This window comes from Protomyctophum parallelum (assembly GCF_964188405.1).
Source record: "Protomyctophum parallelum genome assembly, chromosome: 7".
Classification (NCBI taxonomy): domain Eukaryota; kingdom Metazoa; phylum Chordata; class Actinopteri; order Myctophiformes; family Myctophidae; genus Protomyctophum; species Protomyctophum parallelum.
Window position 1 is genome coordinate 5115958 of NC_139705.1, and position 20084 is coordinate 5136041.

The 20084-nt window shown below is 42.0% G+C and overlaps 1 protein-coding gene across 1 annotated transcript in view; it reads right to left on the reverse strand.

Annotated features, from left to right (window-relative positions):
- Positions 1-8209, reverse strand: part of LOC310861893 (monocarboxylate transporter 1-like) — a 59765-nt gene extending 51556 nt beyond the window's left edge. Inside the window, exons 1-2 of the mRNA XM_083769608.1 lie at positions 8151-8209; positions 8059-8112 (exon numbers count right to left, since the gene is read on the reverse strand). The gene's annotated coding sequence lies outside the window, so the exon portion shown is untranslated. The remainder of the gene's footprint in view (positions 1-8058; positions 8113-8150) is intronic.
- Positions 8210-20084: the final 11875 nt, after the last annotated feature.

Consider the following 20084-nt stretch of genomic DNA (forward strand, 5'->3'; position numbering starts at 1 on the left):
TTGCATCTGCTTGATTTCCTCATTTCCCCCGAGGACAGGGCGTGGAACTATACAAAGATACTGGAACCATTCATAGACAACTCTAGAGGTGAGGGGAAGAGTTAGGTGGGTGACTTTTAGGTCCTCATTCAATCATGAGACAAGACAAATGACTGAATAAACTAGAAATGCACTAGAGATGCGCCAACTTGCGCCAAATGCGCCAACTTGCGCCTCGCAAACAAGTAGGCTTATACATGGCCTACTTGTGTGTAGGCCACTTGAAGAGCTCATGACCAACAACATACATACAACATACAACATACGTTACCTTTTACCCACCCAGCATTGAAACATATCTTAATTACGTCACCAGGCATCAACAGCCACTTATAACCGCGCATACCATGCATACCACTTTTGATCCAGCCGCGACCACAGTACTTGCGCGCTCTGATTGCGCAAGTAATAATAATAATAATAATAATAAGTGAATATGAGACATATGGATATGCCATGTTAAAGAGAGAGACGTTCCGCACACAGGCTCTGCAGCTCATGCAGTGTTCCATTTATTTTAACCCATTCTGACCGGGCACCCATTTTGGTGTTAGCATCATGTTATGCTTTAGCTATTGAAAAATAGCAGATCTACAAGCTCGTATCGCGCCACCGAGTGGCGCGATACGAGCTTGTAGGTCTGCTATTTTTTGAAAAATCGAAGAGCGACTGACATTTTTTAGAATCTGATCTCAGGTCAGAATGGGTTCATCAGACCAGTGTGTGTCCGGCGGAAACCTCGTATGAATCTGGTCAGAATGGGTTAAAACACCGACATCCACAAACACAACGTTTCGGCCATAGTATAGCTAGCTAGGCTAGCTAGGCTAAATAAATGAAACACTCTGAGGCTGAGCCCTGTGTGTGCGGACTCACCAGCGACGGACTGATGTGTGCAATCTACTCGTTCTTAAACATAATGGATATGCCACCTTAATGGTTCTTGGTATATTATTATAGGCTATAGCTAGGAGAGCGGGGTCAAAACTGGGTCAACTTCCAAAAGTCATCCGACGTTGTCAAGGTTTTACCAGCCAGTAAAACAGACAAAAGATATGCCACAGGCGAAATTTATCTGCCATTAATAATCCACCCAGCATATATATATATAGTGGCTGGGGAAAAAAAACATTGTATTTATTAACTTATACAGTGGCTGAGTGGCAAACTACACAAAAGGCCAATGATTTCCTACACAGTCCTAATAAACATATTATAAATGTATAAATATCTCACAGCCCTTTGCCACGCCCCCTTTCCAGACCTAGTGGTGTTGACGTGATGTCACTCCATAATAGACATTACATGTTAAAAGAGCTACATTCAGAAGCCATAAACAACGCTTTTTCTGAAGGTAAACTTTATTCTATTTGTTTTAGCGGTCTTAACGTCTTGTTTTCTTCATACTAATATTGGTCTTTTACATTTTAACATTTGGAAACGGCCTTAAACGGTGCAGAGAAAGCAGGTACGTAGGGATGTAGCTCTGGTCCATGGGTAAGGCTATGGGGCTTTCCAAAACTGTACTGTACTGTACTGTACTGTACTGTACTGTACTGTACTGTACTGTACTGTACTGTACTGTACTGTACTGTACTGTACTGTACTGTACTGTACTGTACCCAAGCATTGGTAAGCCATTCAAAGGCCCTGAGCTGCAGATATTTTACATTTAAAGGTTGTTCATCAGAATATTGTAACTGTAAATTTAGAATGTTTTCATTTAAATCACTGGCGATCACAACATTGTAATGTGTAATGCAATTTAACCCATTCTGACCGGGCACCCATTTTGGTGTTGGCATCATGTCGTGCTTTAGCTATTGAAAAATAGCAGATCTACAAGCTCATATCGCGCCACCGAGTGGCGCGATACGAGCTTGTAGGTCTGCTATTTTTGAAAAAAAATCGAAGAACGACTGACATTTTTAGAATCTGATCTCAGGTCAGAATGGGTTCGTCAGACCAGCGTGTGTCCAGTGGAAACCTCGTATGAATCTGATCTCAGGTCAGAATGGGTTAAGGATATAAACGAGCAAATGCTTTGACTTTGAGGGGATATCTGAGATTTTGCTCATATGAAAATCTATATATATTTTCGCCTTCTTAATCTATAATGGCCTAAGTACCGGTACTTTCTTTAAGGTTTTCAGGAAAAAAAATAAAAAATGAATCCAAAACAAAACAATGATTTCTTATTCATTTTACTAAAAAAACGTTTATAATAATTTATGTATATTAATATATAAATAACACAGTTATATGTAACATAATATGATTAAACCTTAGACTTAGGCAATTTTAATAAAAAAGGATCAGCATGATCAAACAAATAAAAAAAAAGAGATCCTCAAAAAATGACTTATGCCATTAGTTTAAGAAGGTGACGTATGGTACAGTTGTGTTCTGTGCTTCTATTGCTCTATTGTTCAGCACCTTGTAGCTTTGCTTCGAAAGGTGATTTATAAATAAAATGTACCTTACTTTACTACAGTATATGGCAGCATGTGACTCAGGAGGTACAGTGATCATGGCCTTCTGGGAATCGGGACATCCTACTGTAGTTTGATGCCTCCTCCAGGCTTTTAGTGTTTTAAGTGTCCAATGTATGACAGTGATCCCCCCAACCACTAAATCATGACAATTCTCTGAAAGATTTGAGGCACATTTTAACGATTTTTCAAAAATAGCAGACCTACAAGTTCATAGCGCGCCACTCGGTGGCGCGCTATGAGCTTGTAGATCTGCTATTTTTCAATAGCTAAATTATAACATAATGTTTAACACACCAAAAGGGTTAATAGTCAGCATGAGTAAATGCAGAGGATGAATCCCATGGGTTATGTTATGTACTTGGCAAATACAACTAAATTAGGGGACACTTTGTTTTTAATTTGTTGTTCTATATCAGCCAATGTTCACTAAATGGTGAATCGGTTGATGTTGCTGCTAATAAAATGTGTGTTTCCTCATCCCTGATCTGACTGACAAATATTCACCAGGCTGAAGTTGCAGCCAAGCGCTCTCAGAGGCTGGTACCTCAAAGCTGTACTGTACCACTCGCCCCATCTGGTTCTACTTGTGGACTGACTCTGCTCTAAATCACTTTTTTTTTCTCTCCTCCTTTTCTTTCTCACACACATACTGTAAATGCACTCTCCACACTCCATATACACTCACAAACTCATCCATCAGTTATGCCCTTATTATAGCTGCAATCCATGCTCTATACCTTTCTAAATAACATCTAACAATACTTTGTTCTCTGCAGTGTCTGCAAGTGTCACATAGTTGCACTGGCATCCCCAATTTTGGCAAAGTTTCAAAAGGTTTCAACATTTTCAAAAGATTTGTACGCATTATTTTTTAAATAGCCAAAACATCTGATCTCCAGGGTCACATGTGAGCACAATCCAACACATTGTAGATCAGTTTTTATTTATTTTATATACCTGTATATTTGGTATATGATAAAAGTATGTACGGCTTAAGTGGCTGAAGAAAGGTTGCGTGGGTCTGCAAATGGGCCTATCTATATGCACAACAAGAATCAGATGCTCTTTGGAAAGGGTTAGGTCATAAGCAGAAAATAAGTCTACAGTAAGTTCCATTCCTTTGTAGAACAACAATATACAGCATTTATACTGCATCAGAACTTAAAGGTATATTCAGTGATTTCACTTAATTCAAATATCACTTATTTTTTTGTTTTGTTGTGATAATCCTCTCTACTATAGAGTGTGCTTGTTATGGTCTGGCTCCCGGCCGGTCCATCTGTCTCTCCACAGACCTTGCCAGACCTGGCAACCTCTCCACAGACCTTGTCAGACCTGGCAACTCCCACTTTCCCTTCCACTCACAGTCAGTTCACTCACCTGTCTCCAACCCCCTCATCATCCCACCTGTGAACACTTTGACAATCAGCCTGCCCCTTATATAACTGGACTCTTTGCACTCACACTTTGTCAGTTCATACATTCATTTTATGTTGTCTACCCTGGAGCTCTTGTCTGTGTTCCCTATTCCTCTGGATCCTGCCGTGAATACCTCCGGTAATTGCTCGTATCTATTTTTGTGTTTGCATTTTGGGATTACTATTCCTCTGCCCGTTTTTGTTGCCTTGCTTTGTTCTGCATTTAATGAATAAATTAGTGTTTAAACACTATTCCGCTGTTTGTTGGTCTTGACTTTGGTTCAACACATTCTGCCACTTTGACACCGTAACAGTGCTGACCATATAAGGAGTTCCTCCCTGTCCCCAGTTAACCCCTGGGGGTCAAAAAACCTTAGGTTTCGTTTTTGGCTCTCTATCCTGATTGGATGAAAGGCTTAGGTCCCAGCCAAAAACGAAACCTAAGGTTTTTTTAGTGAAATCACTGAATATACCTTTAAGAAATATCCAAGGCACACTGTTCTATTGGATATTTAAAAGTCTTTATTTACTTCGTATGGCTTGCCTAGTTAAAAATCACTTTGTGTTCAGTTCAAACAAGCCTGGATCAGGTACATACAGATTATGACAATGAACAATCAATCTCAAAAGATCAATGTGGGCATTAACCCATTTTGGCCTGACGTCAGAACTTTTTTTTTTTAGTTTCTGTATCAGTGGTGCTCAATATTTCATGTCAAGGACCCCAAAAATTATCTGTGTTTGGCCACCGACCCCCATCTGAAAATATGTTGTTCCAGGAACCCCTCAGAAGCAAAGATTTGAGTTAAAAACTCGCTCTGTAACAATATATATTCAAAGATTCCAGGCACATTTTCACGATTTTTCAGAAATAGCAGACCTAGCTTGAGCTATGAGCTTGTAGATCTGCTATTTTTCAATAGCACCACAATGCTTAAAACACCAAACGGGGTTCCCGTCCCCAAAATGGGTTAAAACAGGGATGTAAACACACACTATTATACCCCAGACACGTACACACAGACACAAGTACAGACAGAAAAATACATATTATGAAAAACAAATTAAGAAAAGGTGAAGTATACTCAATAAAAATACATGTAATAGCACAGGAACACACTTGTTTGTCCCCTCTAAGACTGGGCAATGTTTCCCTGTATAATATGCATTCAGCAACAGTGCCGCTCTGCGGCTGAAATACGATCGCCGCTGCTAAATGTTTCTTAACAATGGAAGACAGTTCCGTCTCATGTCAACTGACATTTGCACCACCAGAGACACCAATACAGACACTTCATATCCAGTTATACACACTTATGAGGAGTGTAAGAAAGAGGGCTTTTATCCAGACCCACTAAAAGAGTTTAACCCATTCTGAACGGGCACCCATTTTGGTGTCGGCATCACGTTATGCTTTAGCTATTGAAAAATAGCAGATCTACAAGCTCATATCGCGCCACCGAGTGGCGCGATACGAGCTTGTAGGTCTGCTATTTTTGAAAAAAATCGAAGAACGACTGACATTTTTAGAATCTGATCTCAGGTCAGAATGGGTTCATCAGACCAGTGTGTGTCCCGTGGAAACCTCATATGAATCTGATCTCAGGTCAGAATGGGTTAACACTCTGGAAGTGTTTTGTCTGTAGGCACTCCACCACAGGGCTACCGCAACAGCCCATTTAGGCCTGACCTCGAAATTTAAATCTAAATCCTCCAGTTTTCTGAAAAAAATATGTTCACAATTTTTCAAAAATAGCAGACCTACAAGCTCGTAGCGCGCCACTCGGTGGCGCGCTATGAGCTTGTAAGATCTGCTATTTCTCAATAGCTAAATTATAACATAATGTTTAAAACACCAAAAGGGGTTCCCGCCCCAAAATGGGCTAACCTCAAAGACACCCGATTTATAACGTTGAGCACATTTTTTTTAATATTCGCTACAAATATTGCTACAACTTCATCCTAAGGAAAACACTGCTTGGATTATACAAGTGTTTGTCATGTTAGATAATGTTGTGTGATGTGGTCTTTCATAAGTCTTCTCCTGCAATGCCTGCAGTATGTTTAATAATAATAATGAATTGCATTTTTATAGCGCTTTTCCAAGTGCTCAAAGCGCTTTACAATGGTTCATTCATTCATACGTTGGGAGGTGAAGCGGCGAACAGTCGACGCCAGCGTCCTCACTTCCCACATTCACACACCGACCGGTGGCGAGCTCACACCGACCGACTCATTGGGGATGGACATTGTTATGCTCAATAACATTCTTACATTAAAATAATGGTTCCTGCTTGTTCAGTTGGGTAAGTGCATGGCAGAACAGCTCATTAGTCCGGCCGCCGGGCTTGTGGGGTGGGAAATTTGGTATTATAGTCTTTTTTATTGGCCTAAAATATTGTCTATATACATACTTTCATGAATCCACTTGCTGACCGGCTGTTAGTATTGAGCAATTATTTCATAAGGGTTTCTTGTGACCCTACCATTAACATCCAATATAAGGCAAGAATGTAAAAAAATTCAAACTTTTCCTTATGCTTTAAGTAGCATGTGACATGTCAAGCTAGGGGGTTTTCATGGTTCTGAATCCATTCCAAGCATTAGTTTTGCACAGTTTTTCACATTTGTGCTGAATGCTGATGAGATCAGCACAAATGTGATGAGGTCAGCACATTAATGGCACATTTGGGCAAGTGGCTATGGCTGTTTTTAGCCCAAGGAGTGTTTTTTGTGCAAAACTAATGCTTGGAATGGATTCAGAATCATGAAAACCCCTAGAGTTTGACATGTCACATGCTACTTAAAGCATATCCTGTTTGACATTTTTGCCTTGCATATAGGATGTTAATGTCACAAGAAACCCCTATAAAAGAATATCAATACCGACAGCCGGTCAGCAAGTGGATTCATGAATTTATGGATCCTTGTTTTGGCAATAACTTCCAAACTTAAAAAAGAAAAAAGAAATCAAGATATTTCAAAACAATCTGAAATAGCAGATCTAGACTTACAAGCTGACAACAGGCTGTGAAGTAGACGAAAGCAGAGGTATTAGCCCACATAAGTGGTTAATATCTTAGTTGCTTCGGCATGCAGCTCCGGAAATGAGTTTCACTAACAAACTATAATAAAAGTCAATGAAAACTAGATCAGGCAACCTATTTCCAAGCTAATGATTTAATTGGACATTGCAACAGGAAACTTGGTGTCACTCACTGGTCTCCCAGAAAGAAATATAGGTTCCCTAGAATGGCTTTTACCGCTTACCGGTAATTAAGAAATTAACTCCACCTGTCGGTTGCAGAGTGTCATAACAACTCCTACACTGTCACTGTGGTTGTCGTCGTGTTATAATAACTGTCTATCAGGCACAGCTATAATACTGTCATTATAATGGTGTTATTTATAATTAGGTTACTATAGAATTAAGGAGCGTCTAGCCTACTCTGTTGCGAGATAATCTCCCTGCTCAGCGGCAACCCATGACGCGTGGTGTGAGTGAAACGTATTATTGTATCTAGATCAACAAATTCAATATTGCACCTAAACTACATGTCTGGGTGGGATCAGCTTGTTAAAGTTTCCAACTCTCCCCTGCGTGCTGTCTGTTGTCCTGTCCCATCCACTTCACATGTTGGTCTTGCGGTGGCTTTGCGCCACCTCTATATTAACGTTAACCAATGCAGAAAGTCAACCACCAGCCTGCCGGCTCAGATTACAACTATAAGTGGCGAGCGGGGCTTTTTTTTTTCTTTTTTACTGCACGATATTACAACATATGCAGCGATAAATAGCGCCACCGTAGTGCTACAGAATCGTGAATGGAACAATGTCGGGGGAAAATATACATTTATTTTGTTGTTACAACACATTTTTTTTACACTACATAATGTGATGAAACGACAGAGAGAAAGCTCAGCGGTCAACGTGACAATATAACGGCAACCCCACCAGGTCACACTATACTAGAGCTAGCGGGATAGAGCTAATTACGCTGCTAACGGTGATGTGTGAGGAGCGTTTCTTCGCATATTAGGCTCTTTATATAAAAAAACACACCGTGATGTACAGTTTTCTATAAATGCCGTATTGGCTGTACTCACCACTTGAATTCGGTTGCTTGTGTGTGTGTCCAGCAGGGACTGATCGGAGAGGACGTGTGTGTGTGTGTGTGTGTGTGTGTGTGTGTGTGTGTGTGTGAGACACTGCGTGCTGCGCGTGTCCTTGGCTTGCACAGCAGTAACTGTACAATGGTAAAACGTGTTCAGTTAGAGGGTACCAGTCCACCAGACCGTGAAGGCTCCTCTGGTGACATCTGAGAAACGGCGCATGCGCACCAGTGCCCTCCCACTTCAGAATGTGCGCGTGTCTGTGGTGGTGAGAGGTGTGAAGGAATTTCTGATGAAGAAATTATTATTATGCAGTTCATATAATAATAATTAATAGGCCTATATTGTACATGTCTATAGGTGCTGTTATGTGCTTGGTGTGCTGTTTATATAACTCTGGGGCAAAATGACAAAATGATTTATAGGAGCAACCTATAAAAAGGTGGAAGAAGAAATGGGTTGTCCTAAAAGAAATCCTGATTATACCGGTATTTACTAGCCGTATACTTGTGGATGGAGAGAGAGAGAGAGAGAGGGAGAGAGAGAGAGAGAGAGAGAGAGAGACAACAATAGGTTGTGTGAGTGTAAGGCACATGCAGGGCAATGGAGGGAATTTAGGGAATTTAGGGAAACCACTTACTTTATCCCATTCTGACCTGAGATCAGATTCATACGAGGTTTCCACTGGACACACATTGGTCTGATTGACCCATTCTGACCTGAGATCAGATTCATACGAGGTATCCACTAGACACACATTGGTCTGATTGACCCATTCTGACCTGAGATCAGATTCTAAAAATGTCAGTCGTTCTTTGATTTTTGTCAAAAATAGCAGACCTACAAGCTCGTATATGAGCTTGTAGATCTGCTATTTTTCAATAGCTAAAGCATAACATGATGCCAACACCAAAATGGGTGCCCGTTCAGAATGGGTTATATACTTGACACCCTTACCAGGCCCAGGGTATATATATGCCAATAACAAAGGGACCTCCAGAGTTCTTTGTCTTTTCTGTCTGCGCCTGCAACCAGGTGCATCCCAGTCTCTTGGTGTCTGCCTGCAGGAGCCCCTGTTTCTCTTCGCTTGACGGTTTCCGCAAGTCAGAGCCATGTCTGATGGTATTTGTCACTGGTTTGCGTATGCGTGTGTCCCCCCCCCCCCCCCCCCCCCCCCGATCCATCTCCATCTTCCTCGTCCAGTGTCGTCGTGAGTTCGTGGTTATGGTCTTCGTCCATATAGGTCGTTATTTGGCATGCTGATCTTGTCTGGTCGAGTTATTCAGGATTCTTCTGAGACATCTGTTGGAGAGGGAAAAGGCTATGATAAATAAAGGATTGGTGATTGTTGATTTCTTGTGTCAAAGATGTTTGCACAGGCCCGGGACGGACGGCTTGGCACATAGACGTCCGTCCGGGCACCTAGGCTTGCTGATCCAGCCTGACAGCGCGTGCCAGGTCACCGACGACCTTTGCTTGCGTGTCACTCCCCATCTCTCTCTCTCTCCCCCCATTTCCTGTCAGTCTACTGTAAAAAAAAAAAATAACAAAAATAACAAAAAGTACAAGGGAATTTAAATAACAGTGGACCCCATATGTCTAAATTGACAAAAACAATAGAGTAGTGAGAGCAGCAGGCAAGCCAAAGCATGTCAACTCAGCTGATCAGTCAGTCTATGAAAGCAATACAACTATCTAATAATAATATTACTGGAGAGAAACAGTTGATGTTATATATACTGCGTCAGACAGTATAAATATTATTTATACTGTCTGACGCAGTAACGTCAACTGTTTCTCTCCCTCTCTGTCTGTCTGTCCGTCTGTATCTATCTCTCTCTCATTCTCCTCTCTCTGTTTCTCCTCATCTCTCTATCTCTTTGTCTGTCTGTCCGTCCGTCTGTCTCTCTCTTTCTATCACACTTGAACTTCTGTCTGTCTCTTTCTCTCTGTTTCTTTCTCTCTCTCTCTCTGTGTGTGTGTGTGTGTGTGTGTGTGTGTGTGTGTGTGTGTGTGTGTGTGCAGGGGAGGATTATCCAACAGGCCTGTTGGGCCCAGGCCCAGGGGCCCTCTGAGCTATAGGGGGGGCCCCCCTGAGCTTCAGTCTCCGCGTGGCCTCGTTACTGCATGCTCAAGCTTATAGGGGCCCCCAAAAAGTGCAAAGTTAATAACAGTTATTATTACCTTTGAACTTTTTTCCAGTTAATAACAGTTATTATTACCTTTGAACTTTTTGCCAGTTAACGGGCTTAACATGGCAATAAAATATAAGCCCAAATGTCCCAAACCAGTGGTTTTCAATTTCAACTGATTGTGAATTAGGGACCGCCACCCTGACTTAGAATCAACCTGGGGACCAGTGTTGTGTTGGGTGGGGGAACTGGGGATATGATAAGATTAGTGCTTTTGTATCACTTGCTATGCTAGTGATGCGAGTATCTTATTTTCTTTATCTGTGCATATACTAGTACTCACCGCTCAGCACCTGCCCAAGTTGGGATTGAATGTGCATGTCTTTGTACTGTACCTTTTTCAGATTCATCGGAAAACACATCGGTATCGGCCGATTTGAGTCGTTTTTAGATTAATCGGCATCGGTTTCGATTAGTCAATCGGACCGTCCGATTAATCGGTCCGTCTTTGCAGATAAACAAGCCCAAAGTAACAGATTGTTGGATATACTGGTCTACGCAAGTTTGCCAACTGAATCGTCGAGTGGGGAAATCTGGAAACCTGAATGCAAAACTATAATTACCGCTATATTCATGAAGTAAATGTAACATTTTGATGGCGTGGTCAGTTGACTAAATGTATGTAAACTTGCCACATATATGTAGGAGCACTGTTACAGAACATTGACACATGCATACATGCGTGTGCATCATAGATATTTTGTCGAATTTATAAATGCATGTTGGTGTTAATCAGACATGGACTTGACATGGCCCTCTCCCTGTTAGTGCTGTGATGATATAAGATATAGCCACATCTCACCATGATTTCACACGCTGCATGTCTATTTCTCTCAGTTGCTCTCTCTCTCCTTTCCCCCCTCCCTGCTCATTATAATCTCTACTAAGTAAGTAGTAAGTAGTAGTAGGTCGGAGAGGCTTATTGTGAGCCAGAGAGTCTATCCCCGTTTCACAATGCGCCATATCTATAAGACCACTACTACTTCACTAGGACAATGATGGTGGAACTAAGGGATTCCCTTCATTTGTAATGTTTTTTCGTGGCTTTCGCCTTTATTTTTTATTGTTTTATGGAGGGACAGACAGTAGGCTGACAGGAAATGGGGAGAGAGTTGGGGGGGGGGGGAGACAGACATGCAGTAAAGGCCGTCGGGATCGGGAGTCGAACCCGCGGCCACACTGCCAGACTGGACTGACAACAATAAAGAGAACTTAATGTTTGTTTTGACACCATTCGTTTTACATCGTCATTACATCACGTTGAAAGATGATAAGCGTGCCCCTCACTTCAAGTTCCCATTGACAATGAATGGATAATTGTACGTCATATTAGTCTGGGTCACTTTCCCAAATATATGAACTCCGAAGGCAAATCGTGTTAATTTATGGCATACATGTTTTCTAGGGGTATTAAGGTCTGCTGAATCCAAATCTGCTGTATGCCAAGCTCAAAAACGGATGCTAAGCCCTCAAAATGGACCATTTAAAGATGGCGGCCACCACTATGCTGAAACATAATAAAACACATTATGTTTGACTAAACATGGTAGAAAATAGACTGAAATGTCCTCTTTAATGTTTTCATATATGGGGAATACAATGAAATATTCTGATTTAAGCTCAATTGTGAAGAAACCAGTTTTATATAATTTATAGTGACAATTGTCCTCTTTAGTCCAGGCCCTTAGGGATACAGTATGTCGTGCTAATCAGTCTAAAAGCACCATATTTGGCCCAGATGTAGTCCAGGGCATGTTCTAATGATTTATCTAGGGGGCCTGAGCCGATGACCTTCACAGTTGCCATATTGGCCAAATCCAATATGGCTTCCACCTGAAAATGGTTTTGCATATGTCCAAGATGGAGGCAATATGAAAATACCTTGTTGTACCGTAACATTTCACACTATATTGGCAAACTTGTGTCTATTTGTATGTTTTTTCTTTAGCATTAGAAACATTGGAATGTTCTTATACTGTATGTTGTCGTCTGGACCCTCATTATTGGTGCAGGCACCCTCAAATGAGGGTGGCCTGGTTGCTCAGTAGAGCACTCACCTTTCAACCACAATAGAGTATGTGCATGCATAAAGTGAGTGGCAAAGTGAGTTTAACGTTGTTTAATGCAATCAGATTTCTGTTTGGAGGTATGAGCTGTCAAGGCCAGAAAGTGTTTATTTTTCCCACTCAGTAGGCGTTCCCGCATAACTTCCGGGTATGATGATGATGTCCTGTGCATACCCTCTATGACTATGACATGGCTTTGATCCTGGGCACCTCCGACTCTGATATAAGAAGGCACTTTGACCTACTTACTTACTTACTGAAATCATGAATATGACAACCATGCAGACACAATAGCAGGGGGATGGGATTAGCCACTGCAACCATATGGATGTGCTAAAGAAAGATGTTGATGTGGAAAACACAACTGGCTAGAATCGCTAGATGTATGGGGAATTGAGATAGCTGAAGACGCAGATGAAGGAGTCGCTGGACATCAGAGTTGATCGGCTCCAAGGTGAGGGCAACTATATTGTAGGTTGCCTGTCAGATCAGATCCAGTGTTCCCTCCAAAACTGCCTATTCACAGCCTGTTAGCACATGGAAGAGAGACAAAGCCAGTGACTTTTGGACACCAGGAGCATTGCAGATATCATGAACAGGAACATCCCAGTAGTTATTTCCGCAGCCAAAGCCAATCCAGCTGTGTGATGCTTAATGTCTCAAATAAGTGGATTGCAAGAACTACAATTGATAGACAAATGGCTTTATGGCCATTGGCCCCAGCATGGGCCAGGTACAGAACAATCTTTGTGTCCTTTTCAGGATGGTTTCAAAGCTGTAGTGCAGATAAATTGAATCCAGGTTAGTTTGAGAATTGAGAGCACATTTTTCTTGTTACAAAGCAGCAGTTAACCCTACATGTCATCATCCATGAGCTCATCACTGATAATCCCAAAAAGTCACTTCTACAGTTACTTAGAAGAAGAAAGTACCAGACATAATTAGGTGTAGGCCTACATGTTGTCATCAATCGCGTGCGTGCATGTGTGCGTGTGGCGAAGTATCAATGATTGCTGGTCTGATCTAAACATATTGTTTAAATTCTAAACAATGTTAATATGTTAGCTGTATCAAAACTACTTACTTACTTATGTTATTGTTTCAATATCTGAAAATTGCATAGGTTTTTTGTTTTGAGCTTAACTCAATCTGGGCGAAAATGTACAATAGATTTTGGTGAATAGTGACCGTATTGGTAATAATAAGCAAATTAAAGTGCTCTAGTCTAGATAGATTGAATCATCATAATACACCAAGTTTACCAAGAGTGTTATAGGAAGATTTAGGTATAACAAATCTTCCTATAACTGCCATCTTGGAAATATACGAATTCGGCGTCCACCCAATCATAAAGAAAAGTATTTCAACATGTATCTAATTGTCTAAAAATGTGAAACACAAGTTTGCATATGTTGATCATCTGGTTTAAACATTACAGCCCACACCGTTTATATGTGGTGTCCATATTGGATTTGACTACATCCAGGCCTGGATTGGCCACAGGACATACCAGGCATGTGCCCGGTGGGCTGACCCTCTGGTGGGCCGGTCTGGGCCAAATGTTAAATTAGTTGTCTGTTGGTTGTGTATCATTTATGTTGTATACTGTTAAATGTGGAGTTGTTAAGGGCTTGTATTTCAAGTATATGTATGGGCCTCGACCCCTGAAAAGTCAGTAGAGTATCTGCGCGCTGGTTGTGGTGGGCCAGTCTGGGCCAAATTCCGCGAAAATGTCCGGCCCAAATTTTTGTCTTAGTCCAACCATGGCTACATATAGGGAAACTTTGGTGATTAGACTGGTGAGGAGACTTATCTACTTAAGGGCCTGGACCATTCATAGAGAAGCAGCAAGCCGTTTGTGGCTGATATTGTAGTTAGGCCATCATTTTATACCACAGGCATGCAATGTTATTTTTAAGCAGTTTCTTCACAAGTATTATGGAGTTGGTTACCTTGTACACGTTATGTACAAATACTTATTGGGAACATCAATTATTGCATGAAGTTGGTTGGAAAAATATTCGCCAATAAATGTCAATTTTCACAATATGTATGAATTCTAAGCAATTTCCTCACACTTGATTTCAAATCAGAATATTGAATTGTATTCCCCATATATGAAAACATTAAAAAATGACACTTCAGTCTATATTTCTACCTTGTTTAGTCAAAAATATAGGCGTTTATTATGTTTCAGCATAATGGTGGCCGCCATCTTTAAATGGTCCATTTTGAGGGCTTAGCATCCATTTTTGAGTTTGGCATACAGCAGATTTGGATTCAGCAGACCTTAATACCCCTAGAAAACATGTATGCCATAAATTAACACGATTTGCCTTCAGCACTTTAAATAAGCACATTCTCTGAAATCCTGCCTTGACTGTCTGAGCAAATAGTGTCTATTTTATATTCATATCATGACGTACGATGATTAAAGTGTCCCCCACTTCACGCGGGAGTGATATTTACATAGAATCATAGATAGATGATCAGCTAGATGAGTCTGCAAAGGGCATATCAATTTGGAGCCTTGTGGCTGGAGGTGGAGAGTCAAGAGTGTTATAATTGGCCAGTGTATATTATCCTAGGGAGGCAGTGTACCCCCAATTATAACTGCTCCAGATGAGCAGGTTGGTGCCTCGAATGGTTTCATCTGTCGTCGGGGCGTAAATATGCGTGTGAATGGGTGAATGTGAAATACATTGTCAAGTGCTTTGGAGAAAGGCGATATACAAAATTCAGTCCATGACCATACGCCAGTAGCCCGAGGTTATTCATTCACAAACGTAGAATTGTCTTGAGCTTCTTCACCTATACATGCTGGCATTGTGCACCAGAGATATGACTCTGAATAGCCTAGCACGACTGCACGATTAGGCCTGAACAGATAGACATTATGTCATGCGTCTTTGCCCAGAAAAACATAATGACCTTTTGACCAAGCTATGGACCAACTACTGTCTTAGCATCTGCTAGAACTTTAAAAAGTCTTTATTCTTTGGGCGTGTCAATATCTCCCACCAGGCTAGCGGACCTTACCTGAATATTTGTTCGACCCTATACCCCTGCGGCAACGCAGGAAGGGCAGAGGCCGTTCAGCCCTCTGGGTTGTCCTCAAAAGGTCATTTTACAGTGGCTTCCAAAGACAATAAACCGTTTGCAGGGAGATGGGGAAGCAAGACTCCTGTTTTGCCGCTTCATCCCGCGGCTCAAGAGCACACACCACCCAGCCTGCCGCTGGGAAAGGAAACACTTGCCGCTGGGCCACACCGCTGGGAAAACAGGACAGAGTAGACAAAGTATATGGGAATGCTTTAGAAGTATACAAAACAAGTTTAGGGGAAAAATAATAACGCTCGAGTCGGGGAACAATGTCAAGAAAATATAAGGAAGGGTCTCACTCTCTCGCATCAAAGGGATTGTGTACGTGTTGTGTGGCGGATCAAACAAAGTGTGTGAAGTCGTCCACATGCAGCGAAGGAGGCAGCCGGTGGTGAGAGATATTGGGTGTCATGGCAGAGGAGCGTGCTGTGAGTAAAAACACTGTTTTGTGCGTTTGATATGAACCGCCATGGGAGGTCGCCCAGTTACTTTAGCACCGATGAGAAGGTTTTATGACGGCGAGACAAACTTTGAAACTATAACAGAAACGGTCAGAGTCCACTGCGACATAGCACGTGAATGAAACATGATATATCTTTCATGATATCTTATCATGTGCATCCTTTGTATGTTTCTGCCCTATGATCTATTTGTGTCAGTCTGTCTGCCATCTTAAGTTAAATAATTCTCTCTCTCTCTTTGTTTGTCCAATGTGCTAGACGCCACAGCACAATCATACAACTGTATTCAGACTTACCTTTCCCCTTCGCACGCACGCACATGCGCACATGCGCGCACACACACACACACACACACACACACACACACACACACACACACACACACACACACACACGTTGAGGATGGAGCGGTAATGTGGTAGCCTACATAGTGAAAGTTCTACATCTACAGGGAGAGCTGCACCCGAAATAAATGACAAATTGAAATGTGCAACATTGTTGTGTGCTGCTTGTACATGCAAAATAACCAATGTACAAATGGGCCTTTGCTGCATGGCGGTGGTATATAAATCAAGCTTAAATGCATGTCGTGCCTCCAGACTCCCATGGGTTTGGCAACAGTCTTTCCACCGTGCGACGCACACCATCCTGTGGGAATGGAATAGGTAGCTTTTTAATTATCTGCCTCCGGTTTCTAAATTACCTTTTTTTCATGCCAAAACAAATAACAACTATTGACAGTGACGGTCCTTGGGAGAATTGAATAACATACCGGTACACACACACACACACACACACACACACACACACACACACACACACACACACACACACACACACACACACACACACACACACACACACACACACACACACACACACACACACACACACACACCTTTTATATTGACACTGCTCCAAAAGCATTTATACTATTGAATATTCTTTAGTACCGAGCAAAAGTACTGGATAAATATTGACTGATGATAACATATTGATTCGGAAAAACTAGAAGGCCAGTTAATTGTCAAAGATGGTTTAATTATTTGAGGTACTGTAAAGCCAGTTGTTTTAAGAGTGTCTATACATTGCTGTCACCAGAGATGGAGCGCCACATCACTGTACAAATAAAAACTGTTTTGACCTAGACAGGAGGAACGATAACACAGGTACCAGCCAATTTGTTTAGGTCACCCATTTAACCTGGTTAAATAAATACTTTTGACATTGATCTGGCTTTCGCCAATTCCTCTTTCTGAACATCCTAAAGTTGGCAGAGTGAACAGACCCCACAAACTCACCCTACTTTGGCAATGCTCTCGTCACCTTTGTCACACTTTGTCTATACCTATCTTCTACTTTACCTGTTTCTATTACTTGACCCAGGGCTGGATTACCGCAGGCTCAGGGACCCTATAGCCAGAGCCTTTGTGTGAATTGCCATTGATATTAACTTTGCATTTCTCGTCAAGCGGCTTAGTAATTCATGTCAATAACAGAGCCCCAAAAGGTCCTACTGAAAACTGAGGTTATAGTCTAAACATTTACTTTGTAGATGATACAAGAAAGAAACCATCATAATGCCTTTTAAGTGCATGTTTACCCAGCCAGTTTAATTGCGAAACAAGTGAGCGATTACTATAGAAGCCGGCCTAGCTTGTTTGTGTGTGTGTGTCACGCTGTAACACCACCCACCCGCCACCAGAGGGCTTACGAACTGAAATTGGAACATACAGAGAAGAAATTGGAACGAAACAAATTGGAACATACAGAGAAGAAATTGGAACGATACAAATTGGAACATACAGAGAAGAAATTGGAACGATACAAATTGGTGTGTGTGTGTGTGTGTGTGTGTGTGTGTGTGTGTGTGTGTGTGTGTGCGTGTGCGTGTGCGTGTGCGTGTGTGTGTGTGTGTGTGTGCGTATTACTTGTCTATAAGAGTTAAGAGGGGCATGCAAAAAGCACGTGCAAAGCATCATTGGATTCTCTAAAATCCTGTTAGGGTTAGGCGGGGGGCTTTCACAAGACTGTGCCCATTGTGTCATAATCCGCCTATGACTTGACCTTTCTCTCCGTCTATAAATTGCTGCCAATTATCTCTCTCCCTCTGCTCAGTCTCATTCCCTCACCTGGTGGTCGGGCATAACATAATCATATGCAGTGGTTCCCAAAAGGGTGTGCCGAAGCACACTGGTGGTGTGCCGTGAGTCAAGTCCTACAGGTGTACCTTGGGATTTTGTGTCAACGACACTCTGGCTGCCAGAAGTATGTTTCTGTCATTATTGTCTCCACCAGGCCGAAGGCATGGGGGGAGAGTATGTTTTGCACTCCGTCCGTCCGTGTGTCCGTCCGTCCGTCCGTGTGTGTGTCCGTGAGCAGCTAATCTCGGCCACCGTTAACCCGGTCGATGCCAAATTTTGCACACACACTCCCTGGATGCCAACGATGAACCTCTGCCCCAAACCTTCCAGAACGGCCTGTTATAGCGCCACCAGGAGGCCGCTTTGTGCAAAACAAGTTTTTGCACAGTACACCTACAGATTTTGTCCAAACATCGCGCAAATTGGTACACAGTCTCTCTAGAGCCATTCAACGAAACGGGTCTTTCAGATTTCACAGACTCCATCCTGATTGGTTAAGATTGGCTTCCAAAGTTCACAGGAGTGCTCAGTTTCAAACAAAATGCTGCAAATCATGAACACATCGCGTGATTTCCGTGAAATTGTGCACGCACATTCCCACTAGGCCGAGGACGAAATGCCACATGAACAATTTCAACTCAGCCTCAAGGTGGCGCTATAAGTGGCCGAAAAGTGTTTTTACCTCTAACTGCACGGATCTGTGGATAACTTTGTATGCCAACTCCCTAGAGGCCAAGGAAAAACCTTTGTCTGGAATTTTTTACTTTTGTTGCCCTATTATCCAACCACCAGATGAAGGCAAGCTGCAATGTCCTACATTCCTATACTGGTGGAGACCTGTGCCCAGAAGGGCACTTTTTCTAGTTTTGTTTTATTTCACATTATATTGGGAAAGGTGATTTGGAATTACGTCACGTCCGGTGCCATGTCCTTATTTGGTGTTGAACCGGCAGCGATGGCTCACAACATTGTTTGTCAAGCCTATCCGTGTAGACGGAAGAACATGAATTGTTTGAGAGAAGCGTGTCATTATAACCAAGGTTTGTTTGCTGTTTCTGAACCAATGTTTTACGTTCTTTGTCAACATTTAAGGTGTATGTTTGATTTGTATATGAGTTTAATTGATGCGATTTTTTTGTTACAGTTTGACGTTTGTTGTTGTTCATATGGGTTTCCTGTCATTCCATTCCCTTCATTCCCCTAATGCAGCCAGTGAGGTAAATCCATGTGTATGCATTATATTGTCATGTTCGTTATGTTTATGTGCTTAAGTTTGTTCATGATTGTTGTTTATTCATTGTGTGTTCATCAGTTTTGACGTTGGTCTATTGAGAGTGAGGGCTCAATAAAATCATCAGTAAACAGAAACGACTGACTCGTTCATGGAGGGAGTGACGGACACATTATTATTGCAATATAATTATACAACTATGCAAAACACTATTAATATATTTATACTACCCTATATGTTATAGTATAGGGTGGCGGCAGCCGGTCACTCAGGGGAGAGAGAGACACTGAATCACTCTCACGGTCCAACGCGTGGGGCACAGCGGTTTCAAAGACGAGTCTCTTTGGTGAATTCTTGATCAGTGTTATTATCTCAAGAACAACTACCATGAAATTCTGACACGCTTTGATGTTGTGGACATCTGGCTAGGTGAAAACAAAATAAATCCGATTAGCATTTGAGTATTTGGGTGGCCGCACCCAACACTTTTAACACCTCTTGGACGGCCGGCGGAGTAGTCTCTCAAGACAGACTGTTGCCTCGCAACAGTTGAGGAACAACAGGGGAGGCGCTGTTTTCCCGAATATTTGACGATGGGATTCTCAGATTGCCGGCGGAGAGGTCCAAAATGTTCGGAATTCCCAGAAAATCTGTTATGTAAATGTAAAATGTCCACGAAAATCTTCATGGGGGCCTAAAGGGGCCCTGGGAATCTTCATGGGGGCTGTGGCCCCGTGGCCCCCACAGACTCTACGTGGTTGCCTATATCGTTACTTTGTGTGCAATAATTTCCCAATACGTATAGATCAAATTCTACCCAGCAA